Below are 20,229 nucleotides of genomic sequence, written 5' to 3' on the forward strand. Positions count from 1 at the left end.
GCTGACTCAAAGAGGAAAGAGAGTGCAGCTGGGAGTGATGTTTTGAAGAGAAGCAAGCTTGCTAGAAAGGAACGCCCTGGGAGAAGGCCGTTTTGAGGCCGGAGCTTTGGAGCAGACTCTGGCTGCCTTCCCAGCTAGCAGAGGTTTTCCGGATGCCATTGGCCATCCTCCAGTGAAGGTGCCCGGTTGCTTGGACGCTCTGTGGCCTTAAGACTGTAACTGTGTAGCAAAATAAACCCCTGTTTTATAAAAGCCTATCCATCTCTTGTGTTTTGCATTCTGCAGCATTAGTAAACTAAGACATCTTCCCCTCCTCCAACTACCTTCTTCAGTAACTTGATGCTAGCCCTTCTATATTATACTGCCTTTCAAATACCAGTGTGCATAGGAATCAGTCACTGGCGATCTTGTTGAAATGCAGATTCTGATTCAGTTGGTCTAGGGTGGCAGCCAAGGTTCTGCATTTATAACAACCTCCCAGTGATGGTGATACTGCTGGTCCATGGGCCGAACAGTCATAATTACAAACATTGAAAAATATTTTCAAATGATTACTGGAGACATGGAGAGTAGAGGCATGATGGGGTGGAGAGGGGTTGGTGCATAAAGTATGAATTATAACCTATTCCCTTAAGAAGCTTATTGTAATACTGCTCAGGAGATAAGGCATAACATGTGAGTAGGTTTGGATCATTGATAAAAAAAAGTAACCAGGTATGTGTACTAAATGATTGGTATGGGCAGTCAGTAACTAAAGGTTAAAGGAAAAAGATTGTGGATTGTAATATGCAGGGCCATTGCTGGGGCTAGAACCTGGTCAGTGCCAGTGGCTGTTGACTGTTGTGTATAACAGTGTTGATGGACTCCTGTTTTGAAGCTCTCTTCTTCCTTGGATTCCGGGTTGCCACTTGTTTCTCCTGCCTTTCCAAGGACTTTAGTTTGCATCGTTTACTCTAAATTTTCCTTAGGCTCTTTAATTGGTTGCTTCTCCAGATTCAGTCTTCACCTTTCATTTTTCCTCTTCTGCATTTCTCCCTCTGGGTAGAAGTCATTTTCTCTCACCAGTGTCACCCAGTGAAAATGTTTCTTCTGAGACATTGTTCTGTTATTTCCAACTGGCAATTCTGATTTGCTTCCACTCCTGACTTCCCTGTTTCTCCTATGGTTCTATGCTTCCATTCTATTAGAGGCTGGAAACTAATGCAATCAGTCTGTCTTTGTAAATTCAACACTATAAACCAGATTATAATCACCCTCACAGGTCTTGTTGTTATTTATCTCACACTCATAGACATTTTGCTTCCTACAACAAAATACATTTTCCTAAAGTACTGTCCCTATGTTCTGCTGCTTTAAAACCTTCATGATGATTTTGCTGTAACTGTAAGGTAAGTGTCAGGCTCCTTAGCCCATTTGATATCAGTCACCAGAATGACCCCTTCCTTTCAGGGGGCTGAGTTTTTACTGGCCATGTCTCATTCATTTCTGCCTTGGTTTGTGCTGTACCCTGGCTTGAAACACCTACATTTCTCGGGTTCACCCATTTCTCCCCTGCCCGTTCTTCAAATTCCAGATTCTCTCTGAAATTTAGCCTGACTGTTGGGTCTGTAGTGAACACTGCTTCTTCTGAATTCTTAGAGCACTTGTTGTAGATACTAGTCATATAATACTGCATCACCTGCTGCCTTATGTGATCACTTAACTTTTCTTAACTTGGCAATGTATTTTCACCTCAGTTGTATCACAAGTGTTCCTTGAGGGCACAAGGGCCGTGTCTTATTGTTCTTGCATTCTTTTCAACTTTTTAATGCAACATATAGCTTTTAATGCAATATACAGAATATGGAGGACTGAATGGTAAAATGGCATTGTTTTGGCAGGGTTTGCCACCCTGCCCCTACAAATGAAGAGTGTCTAACACATGCCTACTTAGCATAAAATTCAACTGGGAAAATTACCTGACTGTGGAACATGCTAAGATAATGTCAAAGACAAATACATTTCAGAGGAAAGAATGGACTGGAAGAAATCATTTAGATTAACACCATGAAGAATAAAGCAGAATTATATTGGTCTATTTATACACAAGTGCATGTCACATTTACTTGCCTATTAATATAAAAAAAAAATCTAGAATAGCTTTTCTTAGCCAGGGATTCACTTCATAATTAGGGGCAAACTTCAAAATACACATGCCCAGGCTCCACTCCATAAGGGTGAGGCAGGTGGGGTCTGGACATGCACATTTTGGAAGAAGTCTGAAAAGAGACAACAGCTATTCCAACATGCTAAAAATCAAATCAGAACCAAGAGAACACAGATTTGGGGCCTGTAGATCTAGGGCCAAATTGCAAAGGAACTGTAGTTTTTCCTTTATATAAATTAATAATTTAGAAAATATGAAACTGAAATAGGACCAATATGCATGCCAAACAGTGTTTGTAAGCATCAGCTGGCATGTCCAATTTTTGGCATGCCCATTTAATGCAGATGGACTTAGTAGAAGATGTTGTTCAGCCAGTAATTAGCTGAAATGTTGACATGGTTTTTCTTCTTCTTGGTTGATGTCAGTCATTTACAGCCTTGTCAGGTTTGACAAATGTTCTTCCTGAAGCATTTCAATCCTTATTGGCAACTGAAGTAGAGATTTTCAAGAGGGAATGAAGAATTTATAAAAATGAGATTTCCTATGAGACATTTTAGGAGACACTGATTGAAAATGGAAGCTGGTACTGGGTTGGCATCATGCCTTTAAGCTGCTCAAGCATTGCCATCCTTCTCCGACAATTGTATCAGAGTTGCGTTTTTTTTAATCATTCAGGGTGTAATAGGAAAAGGCAGAAATAAGATGCCAGGATATATGGCTTCCCTCTTATTTGTGCCCTCGCTGTGCTCATCATTTTTTAATATTGTGCAGTACATTTTAATAGTACATGTCTGGGAGTAAATATTACATATGGCTTTTATTTAAGCCATCTCCACTTGACTGGAAAGATAAATCTCCCATATGATAAACTGAAAATATATAGGAATGAATTTCTACACTTCACAAATTAGTACTAATTTATTTGAATTGAAGTTTATTCCATATAGTGTTGAAGTTCTGGAACATGGGTTGTAAGATGAGGGCCCAAGATTCTTTTCTTTTTAGGAATTCTATTTTAGACAGGATGCTGATAAATCCTTCCATCGTTGGATGCTTCTCTGCAGTGGCAGAAGATCATCCCCCAAATCTGGGATCCTCTTTTAAAATTGTGATTTTATTTCTGCAAAGGAGACCTGTGATTTTCTTAGTCTGTAATTCCATTGAACTAAGGATAATTCAGCCATGAGAAATGAGTGGCTTGTTTATTTGCCTTCATGCCACCAACTCAGTAACTGTGAATCTAAATAGCTGTTCTTACTTGGAAAATCAGAAATGCTATCTTGTGATATCGGTAAGAAAGTAGAACCTAATAATTGGGAATGGAGTGGGGATTGCACAAGATATAACAAATTGAGTCTCTCATATTCCTTTGTTTCAGATCAACCTTTGATCTGGGCAGATTATATCTTTAACAAATTTTCATGTCCCAATTACCTATTTGCAAAAAAAGTCAACTGAATATTATAAACCACTTTAGAATCTTCCATATATTCTCTACTCTGGTGATAGAATTGTCAAAGAGAAAATTCAGCTTTGATTATTTTCTCCATCAGAATATTAAATGAGCATGATTTACAAAGTTTACTATCAGAATTCTCTGATGACTGATACAGGTTTTGAAGGGGATGCTAGGAAAGAATTAACTTTTAGAAAAATAGCTTCTTTGTTATTCAGTACTGGGGTAAATGATCAGCAGTAAGTATATGCTGACATGAGACTTTAAAAACATTAATCATAAAATTGAATAAGGGCCTCTTTGTTCTTGAAAAGTTAAAGTTTGAGCTATTTTGTGACTGTTGTGGGGATAGTGTTGTGGTGATAGTGGTACTTGTTTGCCCATTAATACAAAACAGTTTCTGGAATTGTTGAACAACTTTTGTCATCTGAAGTACATATTTGTGGACCTACTTGTTCCTCAAATTTCATCCAGTGAGTGAGTATCTTGGTGTTCAAGATTATTTTTTTTAAAACAATTCTCAAATCTGTAGCTTATATTCAGTTCAGCTTTGTCTTTAGGGCAAGGATCAGCAAAGTTTTTCTGTAAAGGGACAGAAAGAAAACATTTTAGGCTTTGTGCGCTGTACGGTCTCCATCGCTATTACTCACCTCTGCTGATGAGGTACACGTAAGGAGCCATAGACACTGTGTAAACAAATGAGTGTTGACGTGTTCCATGAAAACTTTATTTGTGGATACTAAAATTTAATTTCGTATAATTTGCATGTGTCATGCAATGTTATTCTGAAATTTCTTTTTCAATCATTTTAAAATTTAAAAATCATTTGGAACTCATGGGCCATATAGAAACAGGTAGTGGGCTGGCTTTGACCTGCATGCCATAGTTATTACAATACTATGAGTAGTTCTTACTGAATTTCAAGAAAGAGAAAGTGATCTTGTTGAGCCAGGTACAGTCATCCATTACGTTGAGTTTAGCCACACATAGAAACAGTAGATTTGCTCTATAATATAATTCGCATGCCCATCTCTTAATATTCCTGGGATATGTTGCCTTGATGGTATGCAGTTTCATTTAGCTCAACCAGGCCTTCTTAAAAACTGTTAGTATTCTCAAGCTTATATCATTTTTGCTACAAGATTTCTGAAGATCAATCAAATGGAACCTATGGACAGTCTACTCTTTTGCCTTAAGGAAGTCTTTGAAATCTCTTTCTATTCCAGACACACTATCTTTGACAAGTGAGCTGACGTTTTCCATTAGGTCAAGCCTCTTACATTCCTTGATGGCAGATGGCTAGTTCCCTAATTCATATGTACTGGCTAATTAAAAAAAAACAGACCTTTGCTAAAAATATCAGGCAGGCCCTATCTTGGTCAAGCTGGTCACATATTAGGTATGCTATGCTACTTTTATGTTTGGTCAATTTCTCTTGAGATTCTAAATTTCTGGAGGCTCTGTAGGTAAGATTCTTTTTTTTTCAATAATCTTGTTAAACATGGAGTTTGGTGGTGATGAGGACAGAGTGTATAGAGGAATAATTGAATTAAGGCCTTATGTCCTTATTTAACTCTTTTCTGCCATTTTTTGAATCTTTATGCCATTCTCTGTTTAATCTATTTTAAAGTTTATTTCTGATTTAGAATAAAATTATGCAAATAATTGCAGTCAACCTTGATTACAAACGGTGGATAAAAGTATACATAATGTTCATTAAAATTTGAAAAAAAAAACACTTCAAAGCTTACCCCCACAAAGAAATACTTCAACATTTGCTACTTTTACAGGTATCCTTTTTTATACAGTGGAGCACACAGATGCAAATACATACTGTATATCTTAGCTTGGTGCCTGCCCTTCTCATTATTTCCTATAGAACCCACCTGATCAGAATACCTGAAGAAGTCTGTAGAAACATGGTTTTATGCTCTGCCTTCAGAATCTTTTATCATTTGCCCCTGAGTGGCAGTTCAATCAGTTCTGCTATGATATGATATATGCACTCCTAAAAATTACTACATTATGCAATATTGCACCAAAAAATCTCCCCACAAAAACCACAGGGCTTTGGGGAAAAAATGGGTTAGGAGCACTACACTAAAAAATTTTCTGACACTTAACAGGAAGAAAAGGGAAGCGAATAAAAATGGTAGCATAGTCTTACACATGTTAAATGTTTAAGAAAATAAATACTACAAAAAGTATGGTACTCTGTCTTGGAGAAGACCTGAAGTTTGCTTGTGGAGTAGGTGTTAGAAGGGGTGCAGCTTATGAGTTACCATGATGTGGTGGGTAGAGAGTGTCAGAAATCAGAGGGAAAATTGTAATACTTGATACGGAGATAGTTGTGGCTCATGGCTTACGGTGAACTCAGGTAGCCAGTGGATGCTTGAGGTGTGCATGTGTACCTGTTCCTTCATGACTCGGATCAGCGAGTACAGTTTTGAGTTCACCTAGTATTTCTCCCAGGCAAAATTGCAGATAAGCAAAGATGAAATGCATATTATGTTTACATTGGAACAAATTCTTGATTTCCCAGCAAGGGTCCCAGCAGAGTCTAGTGTACTGGTCAAGGGAGTGATCTCTGGAACCAGACAATCAGAGTTCCAGGATTCTCTCTAGTAAAAACCTTTGGAATACTTGGGAGAGTTGTTTGACTACCCAAAGCTTCAGATTCTTTATTAGTAAAATGGACATATTAGTAGTGCCTACCCCATAGGTTTGTGAAGACTAAATGAGTTCATATATATATAAAGAGTTTAGAAAGGTGCCTTGCACATTGTAAGGGGGGTGGTGAATGTTAGCTACCTTCAACATCATCAATCATCGTTTTTATTCGTCAAGTCGGTGTAAGATGAGTAGCAGCAAATGGCTATTAGTTTGTCACAACCCTGTATTGGCAGCACTTTGGGCCTCCCTCAGAGCCATGGACACATCACCTAGCAGAGAGCTACCTTGGTATTTGTCATTTTTGGAGGAGAGATGCAAGGAGATGCAAGAACAGGTTCTTAATTTAGAGTGAAGTTCTTTTGTTCTATGGAACTCCAAGGAGGCAGAATCCATGTGGATTCATGGGTCTGAGGACTTGTGCTTTTCTTACACCCAAGAAAAAAATGCAAACCCAGTCTGAGTTCAGAGCCTCTGAGCCTTTGGGCTGCTGCTGGGTAGCGACCTGACAGAAGTAGATGAGCAACAGCGTCCTGCTTCAGCGGGGAACTATGCCTGCTGTGCTCCTAGAAGCCAAGGCTTTGAAGCACCATGTGAGAAATGTCAGAACACACAGAGAATATCTTTGAACCACAGAAATTTAAATTTGCCTAGGGACTCTGAGGAGGACACAGCTTGCCTCTGCCAGGCTGGAGAGAGGAATAAAGCCTGGTGCTCAGGGGTTGCTGGCTTTGGAAAAGCCACCTCCATTAGGGCCAGGACGGTACATCAGCCTTACTCCAGAGGGTACAGCGGTTTGCTGTTAAGAGTAATTTTATTGGTTACTTTTTGTGTGCTGGTGAAGTAGTCGGAGTTAAAGAGGCAGTTCATCTCGAAACAAATTTGAGCGTGGGAATCAGGTGTACCTGTTTTGTGTCCTGGCTCAAGCTGTGTTACCCTTAGCAAGTAATTTAGCTTTCCTGGGCCTGAGACGCTTCTTCTATAAAAGAGAAATAATTTCTGACCTTGTAGGACTCACAGGAGAAATTGCCTCTGCTTGTGAGTAAAGTTATTCAGTACCTTAGTGAGGGAGCCATAACCGGCAGTACTTAAGTTGAAATGACATCCTTCTGGAGCCACTTCTTTATTGCCCCAGCCATGGATTGTTCTGGGTCTTGTGTCTTAATTTGCCATGAAGAGAACTGTATTTTAGATGGTTGAGAAGGAAGCACTTTGTTGCTTCCTCTTGGGACTCCTGTCTGACTTGTCCTCTCTTGCTTTCCCCTTTTCTCCTCCCTCCCTTCCTTCTTTGCACTTGCCTCCAGCTGTCCCAGGAGCAGGGGCCTGCTGCTTGGAGACCGACTGTTTGATTTCCTCCTGGCTGTTGGTCCTTCTGGGATTAGGTCATGGTGGCCACACCCTTGGCAAAGAGCAAACAGGAGGCATACAAGAATCCTCAACCATTGCTAATTTGACCGCAGTTATCTTCAAAGTTGGTGCATTAAACATGAATCCTGATGTTTGCATATAGCACCTACTAATGTGAGGAGGGAACTTATTTGTATAAAAGGTAGGGGTGGGGTAGGCATCTATACTTGGCAGCAGGATGCCTAGCCATTTCCCAAATTGGGAGGATTTGAGCAGATTCCAGGTGACTACTGGGGAAGCAGGTCTTTGAGGTTAGTATGTAAGCCTCCCTCAAATCTAAATTCATAACAAGCCCTCCATGTGCTAGGAAACTTAACTAACAAACATTAAGGCCAACTACTTTAATTTTGATGCAAGCTAGGCTGCCGACAGTGTCTCTAAGGCTATAGTGATTTGAGAGAATTAAAGTATTTTAGAAAAATCACTTCATATTTGGCCACTCTTTCTTATTTTCATATATATGGTATGCCAGTTTGGATATATTATGTCCTCTAGAAAAGCCATATTCTTTAATGCAATCTTGTGGGGGCAGACTGATTAGTCTGTTGATTAGGATGGAAACGTTTTATTAAATTATTTCCATGGAGATGTAGAACCCGCCCATTCAGGGTGGGTCTTAATTAAATCACTGGAGTCCTGTAAGAGAGCTCACAGACAGAAGGAGCTCAGAGCAGCTGAGAGACTTTTGGACAGATGCTTGGGAGCTGATGCTTAGAGATATTTGGAGATGTTTGGAGATGCTTGCCCAGAGACATTTTGGAGAAAACCATTATGAAACCAGAACTCCAGAACAAAGGATTAGCAGATGCCAGCCATATGCCTTCCCAGCTAACAGAGGTTTTCTGGACACCATCAGCTGTTCTTCAGTGAAGGTATCCTCTTGATGCCTTAGTTGGGACACTTTTATGGCCACAGAACTGTATATTTGTAACCTAATAAATCCCCTTTATAAAAGCCAATCCATTTCTGGTATTTTGCATAATGGCAACATTAGCAAACTGGAACATATGGCTTCTTAACAGTTGCCAAGTGATTGGTCACTGTTTACTGCTCTCAGGGCTCAATTATGTAGGGAAGTTAGTTAATGAGCCTGTTCTCTAAGGTGTGATGTATATGAACCTCATATGTTGTGTGTGCACCAACTCATTTAGTGCAGCATTACACAGGACAGGTCAAGTTTATGGTAGAATTGGTATTAAGGTTTAGTGCCCAGGTCTTGACCATATTGCTTAATTCTGCAGGATTCTGCTAACTCCTGTACTCCCTTTATTTAACAACACATGTAATGAAATCGCATATTTTCAGCTAATGTATTATCATACAATAATAGGTTTTCTTGCATATGAGTAGACTCTTAATGTTGGTGGGTGACCTAAACCCCAGGAAGAGAAAGGAAAGAAATGTTTACTGAGGTTATTTTATATTCCAGATACTGTGATGGGAGCTTTCCATTTAATCCTCACAACAACCGTGTGCAATGTAAGGTATTTTACCCATAAAGAAACTGAAGCAAAGAGAAGTTGAGTAACTCACCCAATGCCACACAGCTAGAAAGTGATGGAGCTGGGGTTTGAATGCCTAAAATCTAGGGGCTTGTGCTATTTCAATTACACCTTCTTAGAGAAAGCTCAGGAATATTTCATGTTACCATTTTCAGAAAAAATACAGAAAGGGGATGATGTGATGTTTTATTTGCACATCTTAACCTCCTTTCTCTCTCCTTTCCCTTTTGTGGCTTGTTGAAAGACTGGATTAAATTTTGTTGCTTTCTCCATGACAGACCTAGCACCTCTGTAGGCGTTCTCTATTAGAGCATTTGGAGATTTGCTGTTTTCACTATTTACATCTCTCTGTGCTATTAAACTGTCACCACCTGGAGTTCTGGGTCTTGTGTCTTATTCATCTTTCTGTCCTCACAACTCAGCTCAGTGTATTGTTAAGACTCCAGTGAATGTCTGCTGAGTGAATCAATTGTTTGAACTTTAGGGATTGGATTGAACCTCTAGGGACTAGAGGACTGAATTTAATTGGAAGAAGTTAAAGTTTCTTCGCTTTCAGTAGTCCTAGGGAAAGCTGAGCAGGGGAAGGAGGAGTCAGGAGAAGGGCTTTCTGGGGGAGCTGACACTGCTGGATTTTCAAGAATGATGACTTTAGCCAGGTGAAGAATGAGAATGAGGGTGTGAAAGGCCACTGCAGGAGGAGAGAGTGCGGTGTGTGTGGAGAACTAGAGCTCAGGGGTCCATGCGGCCCTATTGACCAAGCTAAGGCTCCGGGCATGTCTGCCTCCTCTCTCCTCCCTAAATGTCTAAGGCCATCTGCCAAACCTGTTCTAAAATGTCTTTGTTTTGCCTGTTTCACAAAATCCCATGATTAATAAGATCTTGGCTTAATTAAGATGGAACGGGCTTGTGAGTCATACCAATATATATCTGAGTTTGTACCCTCTCATTTTTTTCCCTTAAAAATGAAACTTGCTTATTGAAATTCATCTCTGCTTGTTTGATGAGTTATGGAGATGATTTTGTGCAGGCACCTTCCTGTGTTCCTTGCGTGGTCTGCCTTCTGGACCTTATTATTTCTTCTGAAGAGGATAATATAGTGCATAGCGTTGGAATGAGGAGCCCTTTTCATTCCCACTTCCACACAAACATGCAAAAGTTAAACATCCAAAGGAAAGAAAACAAAACCAAGTTAAAATTTTGCCTCACTGTCAGCTGTTATCTACTGTGTCATATTTTGTAGAAAATAATCAAGTTGGGGGGGGTCCCTTATACCTGGCAGGGTGCCATTAACTCAGCCCTCTGCAATGAAGAGCCAACATTAAAAAAACAAAAATAATAACACACAGTCAGGAAAACATGAGTGCATTGTATGCTTTTGTGGACAATGAATATTTGATATTAAGATTGTTCCAGAAAATCCAAAATAAATCATGTACCCACAGGACTTAATTCATTTTACCTTGCCAAATAGTTACAGAGGGCCTTGATGCTGGGGGATTTAAAGATCAAAAGGGAAAAAATCCTTGTTTTTTGGTGCTCAGAGTTTAGGAGGGGAAACAGGCACAACAATTTAGATTGGGGCTGAGTGATTGATCGTATTGGAAAGAGTGCTTGTGGGTTAGCAAAACAAACATGAGAAGAACAAATCTAAGAATTGGTTGATGTGGAGCGCTTCTGAATATATTTTTATGATAGATTTTGGGGACAGCATTAACACTGAAGCATATAGGCTAAGTGGGGTTATATCAGTTTTATTTATCTCACTTTTATCTTTCAAAAAGGATCTGTTTTTGTCTAGTGATATCTATGGAATAATAAATGACATCTCCTAATGAAATTCTGCCAGATCATTCTATAATTAAGTATATACCCTTTAACCTCACTCTGTTTATTATTGTTCTGGGTGCTGGAAAATCACTAAGCCTAGACATGCCTTACTTATGCTGGATCTTTAGTGCTCCTTGTCAATGGAAACCAGCTTTCATCCAGAGCCTTCATCAATCTTCCTTCTTTTAATTCTTCCTTCCTTTCCTGTGTGGTGGGTCTCGGAGACAGGAATAGGTGAGGGGGCTGGTGAGGGTGGGAATAGTGAGGATGCTTTCTGACTTACACCAGATTTCAATATTGTTTGCAGAAAATGGAAGCCAACGTGGTATGTGCCACGTTTGTGACATGAGGTGTCATGAGGTGTCAGAAGCTTAAACCTGCACCTGTAGTTGATAGACCCATACAGATCTTAAGAGGTAGCCTAGTATTTTCTTCTGTTTCTTTAGAATTTCCTCCAAAGTTGTCCTTAAGGTGTACTTTAGAACAGACATTCTTGTTTTTCTTTCATTATTCTACTAATTTCTCTCTACTAATTTCTATACCATTGTTAATTTTAGTTGTGGAAATGTGTCTAACTTGAACTGATCTCAGTTCTTGTTTTTTCCAGTTCTGAAATATGACTTGAACTTGAATTTGGGGGTGTCATTTCAGTTTGATTGGTTAAAAAAGAAAATATTGGCTTATCTGGAATTTTGAAGATTTACATGATTCTTGGCTAAACTACTGGTTTATTAAAATCTGAAAGTTTCTCTTACCTCATGATTTTAAATGTTTTTATTATGTTTCTTCCCCAAAGTTATGTAGTTCCATAAACATTTTTGTGCACTTACTGTATGCTAAGTTCTATTAATGTCAAATGCTAGATGAAAAACCAGGGCTTCTGCCCTTGATGCATAAATGACACTGTTTACTTCACCCTCTACACCTTAGTTTCCTCATCTATAAGACAGGGATAATAACTGTATAAACCTTACTGAGTTATAATGATTAAGTAAATTAATTCATATAAAATACCTGGGACAGTGCCTAATACATAGTAAGACCTCAAGAAAAGGAATTGTTTTTGTTTTTGTTTTTGTTTTTGTTTTGGGGGGGGCTGGGTACAGTATACTTTATTGGTGGTACATGACAAGGCCAGGGTCTCTGAGCCCCTCCCCTTCTTCTGGAGGTCTTGGACAGAAGCTGTGGAGGATGGGAGATTCTCAGTGTTGGGGGATAGAGTTGGGGCTAGGATTCCCCAGCAGCTGACTGCCTCTCTCTTCCTCTTGTGCTATTGCTGATGCTGGCTCTTACTCCTTGGAGACCATGTGGACCATAATGTCCACCACCCTGTTGATATAGCCAAAGACATTATCATACCAGGAAATGAGCTTGACCACCAAGTGGTCATTGAGGGTATTGCCAGCCCCAGCATCAAAAGTGGAAGAGTGGGTGTCACTGTTAAAGTTGTAGGAGACAACCTGACCCTCCGTGTAGCCCAGGCTGCTCTTTAAGGGGCCTTCTGACACCTGCTTCACACCTTCTTGATGTAATCGTATTTGGCTGCTTTCTCCAGGCAGCAGGTCAGATCTATGACAGACACATTTTGTGGGTGAGGATGTGGAAGGCCATGCCAGTAAGCTTCCCGTTCAGCTCCGAGATGACCTCGCCCCCGCCTTGACAGTGCCAGTATACGCAGGGATAATGTTCTGGATAGCCCCATGGCCATCGTGCTACATTTTCCCAGAGGGGCCGTCCATAGTCTTCTGGGTGGCAGTGATGGTATAGAGGGTTAGATGGTGGTCATGAATCCCTTTATGATGCCAGAGTTGTCATGGATGACCTTGCCTGGGGACCAGAGAGTTCATGGTACAGAAAGCATAGCTGATGATCTTGAGGGAGTTGTCATTACTACTCATGGTTCAAGCCTATTACACACATGGGGGCATCTGCTGAAAGGGCAGAAATGATGACCCTTTTGGTGCCATGCTTCAAGTGAGCCCCAGCCTTCTCCAGGGTTGTGAAGACACCAGTGGACTCCCCAACATGTTCAGCACCAGTGTCATCCCATTTGACGTTGGTGGGATCTCGCTCCTGGAAGATGGTAACGATTCCCATTGATGACAAGCTTCCCGTTCTAAGCTTTGATGGTGCCTTTATGCTTATCATGGGTGGAATCATACTGGAACATGTAGACCATGTGGTCGAGGTCAGTGAAGGGGTCACTGATGGCAACAACCTGCACTTTGCTGGAGTTTACAGCAGCCCTGGTGACCAGGCACCCAGTACAGCCAAATCCGTTTATTGCAACCTTCACCATAGTGTCTCAGGGATGCAACTGGCACTGCAGGAAAACTATTCAGCTGTTGTTGAGCAGGGAGGAGCAGAGAGCCAGGAATTGTTTTGATCAAATCTAATGTCTGTGTATTAGAGGTTGGCAAAAGGATTTTAAATTCCCCCACTTTTCAAATAATATCATTCTCATTTTGCTTAATTCACTAAAGTACACAGGACCACTATGTGGATCATCTAGGTTTTGTTTCTGAAAATGTAATTAATTGGTAGGTTTGATGTGATAACCTTTACTGGAGAAATTAAAGCTCATAATTTTAATTTCTTCTGTCCTTTTTTTAGAGAAGAGCTTCTCGCCAATTAGGGTGAGAGCATGGTTTTCTGGCTTTCTGGCTTTTAAAGTGGCATATAAATTGAAACCATAATTCTTTACTCTTCTAGAACAGCAGGATAAGGCTCATGAAGTAGAACTAGGAGGTTTATATCTTAGGTGAAGAAGTCTGAGCACGCAGGGGTCAGTAGGGATAGGGGTTTGGAGTGTCAGCTCTACCTGCTTGTCTCCACTTTGTACCAGTTTGCTGATCCTGTTTCTTCAAACTGAACATGGGTCAAAACAGTACCTCAGGTTGAAAATGGGGCCATAAAATTGTTCTGAACACACAAAGCACTACCACATAGAAAGTATTTAATAAGTGTTAGCTATTATCATGCTAACGATAAGTAGTAGCAGCACTGTAATTGTCACTGAAGCAAAGGAAGGACCTTCTCTTTGTTGACTCACTTCTTGAACAAGTTTTAGCTTTTCCTAAAAACTTCATGAGAGTTTATAAAAATCCATTCCTCCACTGCTCAGTGGAGATGCCATGCTTTTTCCTGCCCCTTGGTCTTTGATCATGTGTCCCTCTGCCTAGGATGCCCTTCCCCTTGATCTGTCCACTTCACAAATACCTGTTCATTTTTCAAGACTCATTTCACCTCCTTTCAACACACACTGGACATTTCCTGGGTGACTTCTTTATGCTGGACTCTGAGCTGAGAGTCTAGTGGAGAGCAGACCTGCTGAACAATCTATTGGAAATTGTGTGGCTTCTCCTGTTTTCTATGAAGGAGGCATCAGACCTCCCATTTGCTTTTTCCCAAGTAGAGCTAAGGATTCCCTCCTTTTTGTACCCGTTTAATAGTAATGATGACAGGTTGTTGCTCTTATGTCTTTTTTTACCTGTTAGCAAATGCCCTGAGGAGGAGTGTGCCTGGGTTTAGGCAAGGAGCCTTCAGGGAGGTCAGGGGTATCTGGAGGTGCGGGTGAATGATGGGGGAGGAATAGCCAGAGGGGAAAGGTCTTAGCAGTAATGGCAGGGGCCAGATTGTGCAGTCTTTTAGGCCATTGTAAAGACTTTGGTGTCTTCCTCTGAGAAGGGAAACCGTTGAAGGATTTGAACAGAGGAGGGATGGGGTCTGATTAATGTGCTAACAGGATCCCATTGGTTTGAGACTGGACTGTGGGTGGCAAGGGCAGAAGCGGGGAGATCAGGTAGGTGAGAGGGCTTGGGTGGCTTGAACTCAGGTGGCAATAGTGGTAGTAATAAGTGGAGTTCATATTCAGGAGTTTCTTTTAAATTTTTTAACTTCTAGTTTTGAAAAATTTCAAACATAAAAAAGAGAAGGAATAGTATCTTGAACACCTATGTATTCAGTATCAACATCAAATAGGCCACATTTTGACATATTTGCTTTACCTATACTTGTTTTTGAATAACTGTTTTTTGCTAAACCACTCAAAGTAAATTACAGACATCACAAAACTGTGTACTTCAGCATGAATCTCCAGAAAATAAGGATGTTTTAATATTGGAGGAAACCTCATTCAAGTCATTGAATAATACAACCCCATTATACCAAACAATGTTACCGATAATTCCCTAAGATTATCTAATACAGAGTTCATATTCAAATTTCCCCAGCTCTCCTCCCATAGATGACTTTTATTTCTGTATTCCTTATTTAGATAGGATCCAATTAAGAATCATGCATTATATTTGGGTGTTATTTCTCTTAAATCTTTTTAACTTTTTATTTTGAAATCCCTTCAAACTTAACAGATAAGTTTCAAGAATGATAGAAATTCTGGATACATTTCACTCCTTTTTACCAATTGTTGATAGTATAGCACATTTATTTTAACATTCTCTCCTTTTGTCTCTCTACGCACATGATGCACACCTTTTTTGAACCATTTGAGAGTAACCATTTGGGAGTAAATTTCAGATCATTTTGAAGACAGAGTAAATAAAATTTTCTGGTTATATGGTATGAAAGTGAAGATTCAAGGATGACCCTCAGGTTTTTGATCTGAGCAGTTGGAAGGAGATGTACTTTATGGAACTGAGGAAGAGTGGAACAGGTCTGAGATGAAGCTTGGGGTGTTGATTTTGATCATGTTAAGTTTGAGATTAGATGTCCACGTGGAGGTATGTGTAGACAGCTGGATATACAAATAGGGAGTTCAGGAACAAGGTGTGGGCTAGTTATACATTTGGCAATTGCCAGTGAATAGATGGTATTTAAAGCCACAAGACAGTGTGAGATCATGAATAGGGAGAGGGTAAATAGAGAACTGAGGATGGAGCCCTGGTGCAGGCCCCTGTTAGAAACTGGGGTGTTGAGGAGGAACTGATAAAGGCCACCGTGAGGTAGGAGGAAAACCAGACTTGTTCCAGAAGCCAAGAGAAGAAAGTGTCAAACCAGCTTTGTGGAAGACCTCTGATGGGTCATGTAAGCTGAGGACTGAGAATTGACCACTGGATTTAAAAACACAGAGGTCATTAGTGTATGCAACAAGAACACTTTGGATGGAGTAGTAATGGTGAAACCATGGAACAAATAGGGTTCAAGAGAAAATGGGAGGAGAGAATTGGAATATGGAAAACTCTAGAGACGCTTGTTGTGAAAGGATGAATCAGAGAAATAGTGTGGCAATTGGAGAAGAAATATGGGGTTAAGGAGTTCTTTTTTTATTAAGAAGGAAAACTCATGGCATGTTTGTATGCTGAGGGGAATGATCCAGTACAAAGGGAAAAAATGTTGATGCAAAAGAGAGGGGAGAAATTAGAGGGACCTATCCTTCTCTAGGCTGGTGGGGGGAGGGCAGGAAGCAGGCTGGGATTTGGAGCACAAGTGCATGAGTTGGTGCATGGACAGTTTTTTCACGGTAAGAGTACCTGGGTGCAGGTGGGTAGAGCTTGTGGTGAGAGCTTGTCGAAAGCCTCCTGTGATTGCTTCTGTCATCTCAGTGAAGTAGGAAACAAGGTCATCAGCTGAGAGTGAAGATGGGGGAGGAGGTGTTGGAATTTTGAAGAGGGGGAGAAATGTGAAATAATTGGAAGTATGTTTGTTAATTTTTCTGTATGGGGTGTGTTGATCTGAGTGTGGGGTGACAGACAGTGTGGTTGTGGAACATCAGTAGATTGCATTTTCTAGGAATGAAGGGCTTAGGTGTCAGTAGGATGTGATTGTGCAAAGGTTCCTCTTTCTCATTCCACAAAACCACTTGAAAGGAAAACTCGGTTGGAGGCTCACTTAGGAGGTATAGAGCCTTGGCGCAGATTTTGGTGCAATTCTAATGCAGTCATTGGTCAGACCAGACCATGGAACTGATATCAATCAAGGAACATTTGTTTACTCATTCTTTATTGCTTCCTTTCATTTCCACATTCATCATTTTTATGAAGTATTTGCTTGCGGAGAGAGGACAGGAAGCTTCAAGCTGTCTGCAAATTTGGAAGATACTGAGGGGAAAAAACTGACCCCTAGAGCTTATTTTGCATCTGATTACCTTTAAGGAAAGCGGCCCCATTTTAATAAAGCACGCTGTGTCTTTTAGTTCATTATCCAGTGAGCTGCTGAGGTAGTAAATTCTTGTTAAATTGGATGATGTTCCACTCCAAACTCCCTTCTGTCCTAAAAAATTCTGTACCACTGGTGAAGATTCTTAAGCTGCCACATGGATTTCTCTTGAGCTTTGGATGATTTGATGCATTAGACATTTTAATTTAATATATGCTTTTAATTTTAAGGAACACATCCAGATATGCCTGCAGCCATCTAGCTAGTTCTCTAAATCTGCATATAAATAAGAGAGAAGAAAAAGAAAAAAGCAAGCAGTACTTTTCTTTCTCATTTTTTTTTCTCTTTACATCTTGTGCAGTGTGTCCTCATTAAGTATTTTAGATCCATGTTTTTCCTTTTAAAAATCAAATATTCATTAAGAAGACAATCAAATAATCAAATAAAAAACTGTAGGGGATACATTTTCTTAAAATTCTGTGAGTGTAACTTACCAGTATTTAAAAAGTAATCCTATGCCTCTCATAGTTATTTATTTCAAATAAAATATTTTCCCTAAAATTATTAAATGCTTAATTAAATGTCTGCAAGATATGATTTAATGACTCAACTCAAATCATAGAGACCTATATAAATATGAGATTTAATCTCCATAACAGCAAAATTATAATTCTCTCAGGTATTTTTAACTTTTTAGTATGGAAATTTAAAAATATGAACCAAAGAAGAGAGAAGAGTATAATGAATTTCTGTGTATCCATCATACAGCTTCAAGAATTATGTACATTCTGCCATCTCCTTATAGTAATAATTCTTAAACTGAAAGTTACAAGAGTTATAAAAATTCTTTCATGTTTTACAGACAAAACATTAATGTGGAATGTGGGTGCCAGATGATATATTTGATATGCTTTAGGGATTGAGCCTCCAACATTAGATTCCTTGGGCCTACAAAGGTTTTTGTTTTGTTTTGTTTTGTTTAGCATTTTTATTCACACACCATCAACCCTAAGTGTATAATCAATGGCTCTTGGTATCCCATTCACCATTACAGTCAATATGAGAATAGTCTCATTTCTTCAGAAGAAAAAAAATCTCATTCCCCTTATATCCCCTATTATTGACATTTAGCTTGGGTATAGGGCCTTTTTTTAATAATTAATGAAAGAATATTACAATGTTACTGTTAACTATAGACCTTAGTTTACATTAATTATATGTTTTCTCATATAACACCCTATTATTGTCTTTTATTTATACAAGTAACCACCATCATTGTCCACTCTGGGTTTTGCTAAGTTAAACAGTCCCACCTACAAAGGTTTTGAAATGGCCCAGTCCTTAGTTCTCCGTGGCCTCTAGTTCACAGAGCTCACCAGTAGTTCTTCTCCAGCCCTATTCTTGCATGGTGTGCTCTAGTAGTAAGTAACTGCTCATGGTTCTCTGCACATGCTGTCCCAGCCCCCTCTCCCCTTTTTACCCTCCTTGACTCCTAGTCATCTCTTCGAAATCCAACTCAGGTACCAACTGCTTCCCGAAGTTTCTTTACGTCACCCCTCCCTTGGCCTGGAACAGGTGAGCCCACCTGGAGCTGCCATAACAGCCCTGCCTCTTCCTGTCACTGTCCTGCAGTAAAATCTAAATGGTCACCATGTCCTGCAGGGCTCTGCATCGTCTGGATCTTGGCTTTCTACTTCTCTGACTTCCTCTGCTGTCCCCGCCCTTCTCCATCACTTGGCTCTGGTGACGTCGACGTGTTCTCTGGGTGCCAGACTCCCGCCTGTGGGATATGCACTTGCTGTGCCCTCTTCCTCACCCTTCTTCCCCTTATCTTTGATTGCATGGCTGCTGCTTTTTCCCCTCTCCTTCTTTTGTTGTGAAATATAACAACCATACTTAAAAGACATGCAACATACCAGTTTCAGAGTGATGCACAAGTGACCTCACCCAGGTCAGGAAATTAAACATTGCCAGCATCCCCAGGGGACCACCATAAACCCCTCCCCAATCACACCACCACCTTTCCTCCCCAAAATAAATACTGTATCAACTTTTGTGGTATTGCTTCTCTTAATTTTACTTATAGTTTTACCATTTATACATGCATCCCACAACAACATAGTTTAGTTTTGCCTAATGTCAAACATAATATGAGTAGACTCATACTGGTGTGGTTTTATTTTTTATGCCTTGCCTTTTTTACTTAGTAGTATAGTTTTAAGACATATTCATGTTGATCTGTGTAGGAGCAATTAGCAGTAGTTCATTCATTTTTTCCACTGTATGGTATTTCATTGTAGCAACATTCCACAGTATATTTATTCCTTCTACTATTGTTGGGTATTTGGGTTGTTTCCAGTTTGGGGCTGTAATGAGAAATATTCTTGTATTCTTGTACATGTGTCTTGGCACACTGTAACGAGGTTCTCTGTAGTCTGACTGTGTTGAGTCATAGAGCAGGTAACCATAAATTAATGGTCCAACTGGGACATTTTTGTCCAGGATAAATGAAACTTGTCAGGACACCAGGGAATTAGATGTAGACTGGGATTATTCCAGGCAAACGGAGACGTTCTGCTGCCGTATTTGAAATATATTCTTAGCTTCAAATTTATAGCATCAGTCTGTTTTCTAAAGGGATTGTACAAATTTACTCTCCTCCACTGCCAGAAGTGTACTAGAGTTCCCATTGCTCCATAGGCTCACCAACACCTTATGTTTCAAACTTTTGCATTGCTTGCCGTATTACTTAGGGTTCTCTAGGGAAACAGAATCAACAAGAGATACCTGTAAATATACGATTTTATAAAAGTGTCTCATGAAACTGCAGGGATGTATGAGTCCAAATTCCATAGGGCAGGCAGCAAACTGGCAACTCCGATGAAGATGTTCGATGAACTCCTCAGGAAATGCTTCCCTGGTCAGCCCAAGACGTGAAGGTCCTTGCTCTCTCTGCCTTAAAAGTCTTCAACTGATTGGATTAAATCCAGCTGATTACATTCTCTCATTGCAGAAGACACACCCTTTGTTGATGTAATCAGTCACAGCTGCAGTCAATTGACTGATGATTTAATAAACCAGCCTTCTAGTTTATTAACCAGTCACAA

General features: G+C 40.0%; 1 protein-coding gene across 2 annotated transcripts in view; it reads left to right on the top strand.

Moving 5' to 3' along the window:
• Positions 1 to 20,229, top strand: part of CERS6 (ceramide synthase 6) — a 357,725-nt gene that overhangs the window by 140,080 nt on the left and 197,416 nt on the right. The window lies entirely within an intron of this gene.

The sequence above is a fragment of the Choloepus didactylus genome, chromosome 9 (assembly GCF_015220235.1).
Source record: "Choloepus didactylus isolate mChoDid1 chromosome 9, mChoDid1.pri, whole genome shotgun sequence".
NCBI classification, from domain to species: domain Eukaryota; kingdom Metazoa; phylum Chordata; class Mammalia; order Pilosa; family Megalonychidae; genus Choloepus; species Choloepus didactylus.